Below are 3,521 nucleotides of genomic sequence, written 5' to 3' on the forward strand. Positions count from 1 at the left end.
GCCTACATATCCACTATATTGGAAGCAGGCCATACCCAAGAGGAAATTTCGCTTTAATTGATTGGCTGCTTATATCCAGTCATCAAAGTTAACTATGCCTGTGTTAGTTTCATCACCATGGGAATAAGCACACCTAAACTGCTAACCCTCTGGACATCCTGGCTTTAGTAAAGTTGACACAGAACCCTAACCATTACACCCATCATGCTACTAATTATCCTCACAGGCATCTGAATAGTATCTTATCACAGGCAGAACTGTATTTCAAGATAGATCTTGAAAAAAACATTTTATGATGAATGTGATGACAGTCTTCTCCAATTTGTCATTCCCATTGTAAGCCATATAATTGTATAATTCAAAATGTCCAATATCTGTCCATGTCCACTCATAATGCCTATGATACTGATCTTTATGTATTCCATTTCATTTCTGGTCACTTCCAATTGTTTTAGATTCATGTTTCATACATTCTATGTTTAAATTATCAGAAGATGCTTCAACTTATTTCTTCTCATTTTGATTTGTGATGCATCAGCAAATGAAGGTCCCAAAAGCTTTGCTTCAACCACATCATTAAGGTCGACTCTATTTGAGGACTCTACATTAGACAGTGTTGTGTTACTATTCATAAAGTTTATGCTAGTCATAATGTTAACCATTCAGATGTGATCCACCTCTCCTTTCTAGTCTGTCTTAGTCTGTGTTGTATAGTGAATTTTTAATAGGTCTCTTCTAGCCCTGTCTTTGTAACTCCCACAAATGACTCTTTTCTTCATGGGTCTGGGTAAGAGAAAAAGAGAGAATGCACAAATAGGATGACATGATTCTGCTGTGGATGTTAATAGAGTTCATTGTAATTTTAAAAACTTGAAACTCTAGCATGAGTATAAAATGAGTCACCTGAGAAGCAGGGAGGTAGGGACAGATTTCACTACAGAAAAGGAGAGCTAAGAGTAGAGTGTGTCCTTTGGAGCAATAGACTCCTGTTCATTTATTCTCTTCAACCCAAGGATATAAAGATGTGACACCAGAGGACTGGCAGAGGAGCAAGAGCAACAACAGCTGAATTCCTTCTAGTTGTTTCATAGGTTGAGTAATGTGTCCTCTGAGCACTCATCAGCAGCTGACTAGAACCACTGTGCCCTTGAGTATTTTCTGATCCTGAAAAAGTTAATTTCCCTAATAAACCCCATAACTGTGAGTATTGTGTATGAATTCTGGAACCCAATAGTGAAGCAAAGAGTGATGTTGGAGAAATGGTTGGTGTCATCAACTATTTTTGCAGTTTGTAAGTTTTGTTGAAAGTTGTCCACCATGAGTGGCCTTGTTGATATTTGAAACAACAGTGACATAGTTTCCAGCATAACAGCAACACACAAGCTACCACAGTAAAACAAACTGACAGACATGTGGAGCTATTTTCCATATAAAGGTGAAATAAAGATTTTTAACATGTACAAAAGCCAAAATAATTAACCACCAGCATTCTAGCTGTACAAGAAAGGAAGTCCTTCAAAAAGAAGGAAAATTGTATTAAATGAAAATGGAGGTTTACAATAAGGAGTGAATACATTAGAAAGACTTGTACACAGATGGGCATAGCAGCTTTATTCTTCCATGAAGGGTAGTTTTGGAAGAAACATTGTGAGCAGGAAAGGTAAAGATATTCAAAGTATCTGTTCCAATATGAAAAAAACCTCTGCCTGTTCCATGGTGGAAGAGGCCCAGTGCAATCAACCTGCAACCAAATAGCTCATTACCCCAGAAAATGGTGCCATATTGAAGACACAGTGTTGGTCTCTGCTGCTGGCAGACTGAGCACTAAGTAGTGCTTGTGAAAATCCATGTTACTGAGCCATTCATCCTTCATGCTTGATGAAGTGTAACTCTCATCCTTGCCACCATTGCCATTTTTTTTCTTGAGCCCATTGAACAATGGCAGAAGTGGCTGGCAAACATGGTTGACTAGAACCAATTGAATAGGTCAATCTGCCCCTTTGTTTATTAAGATCTTCTGCTGAGGTCACCCTGCTGTGACTCTTCACATGAGGCACAAATACATCATATTTTTCTCATTCAGGTATAAGTATACACATTTCTCTTCCTTTTTGTTACCAATTTTCAAATCACACTTCCTTCAAATCCCTGATCGTCCAGCTAAACTATTGACCACAACCCATGAAACAGTATATAAGCATTCATCTAGCCATTTCTCCTTCTAATGAAAATGAATAACCAGGTGCTCTGCTTGAAATTCTAGTCACTGGGAGGTTTTCACTATTATCTTTCAGAAAGGGGCTAAATCCCACAACTGCCCTCTTTCAGGTGGTGCTTGCAGGTCATGCATAATAGTCTATAAGCCAATCCCATTTTTTTTTTCTTTCTTTCTTAATTAACTTATAAGAAACCCATGAGGCCACAGGTGTGGGCTGGGAGAGAGAAGGTAATAAAGCAGGAATGGGGAACATGGACATTCGATCCCCTTCTTCATATAATTAACTTGTGCCTTCAGGGTGTACTTTAGCATAACCTCATATATACTAGTCTCCATTTTATGATAGAATGCTACTGTGCACACCCAAATATATTGTTTAGTATGTCAAACAATACCTTGTTTATGATGGATAGCCCATTATTAAGCATAATAACTGGATAGCCCAATAAACATTTAGCCTCTGCAAAGATCCATTAGCAGTCCAAAAGCTGTTTCTCAAAAGGAGGATTGTTACCTGAACATGACAGCATGTCTCTACTCCAAAGTCCTAAGTGTCTGTGCTGTTATTATCCTATAAGGGCCTGCTGAAAGTACCAAATAGCATCTTTATCTGCCAGTTACATTTCAGGCACTTTTGAAACTATTGGATCATATGACCCAAATGGCAGTGACACCCTGGCAGTAGTTTCCACTAAAGAGAAGAGTGACCACAGACCTTTTCAGATATGCTGGGGATCTCTTCATAAGTATATTTTCCATAGCCAACATAAAAGAAATGTTTTCTTGGCATACCCAGGGTGTGACCAGGTATTACATGATAAATCCACCCAATTACTCAAAGCTTCATAATCTCAGGACACATTCCCCTAGAGTCCACCAGTGCAGTTCTGGCATTTCAACTTCACTTAGGTAGGCTGTCATTTGAGCCATGTTTTAGTCAGCTGGCCAAACAGATACTTAGAACTATTTCTAACCCTTGAATTATAACACTGCATACATAAACTCTGCTTTGTGGGCCCATACCAATAAATTTAATGATCTAATTGTATGTTTTATTTCCACCATTATCCCACATTTTTAATGTCCATTTTCGTACATTTTCTCCATATTTCTGCCTGTGTGAATTTGAAAATTTTGCAGTTCTTTCTTTTTTCTTCTTAAATGTTTTATTGTGAATTATGTGATAGTTTACATGGGAGAACATTAGTTTTACATTCATTCTATCGTATAGTGTCTCTCATTGCCATGGTTACAATCCCCTTCATGCAATCCTTCTCCCGTGCCCCCCAGGTCTTCAGCACAC

The sequence above is a fragment of the Chrysochloris asiatica genome, unplaced genomic scaffold, assembly GCF_000296735.1.
Source record: "Chrysochloris asiatica unplaced genomic scaffold, ChrAsi1.0 scaffold00058, whole genome shotgun sequence".
Taxonomy (NCBI): domain Eukaryota; kingdom Metazoa; phylum Chordata; class Mammalia; order Afrosoricida; family Chrysochloridae; genus Chrysochloris; species Chrysochloris asiatica.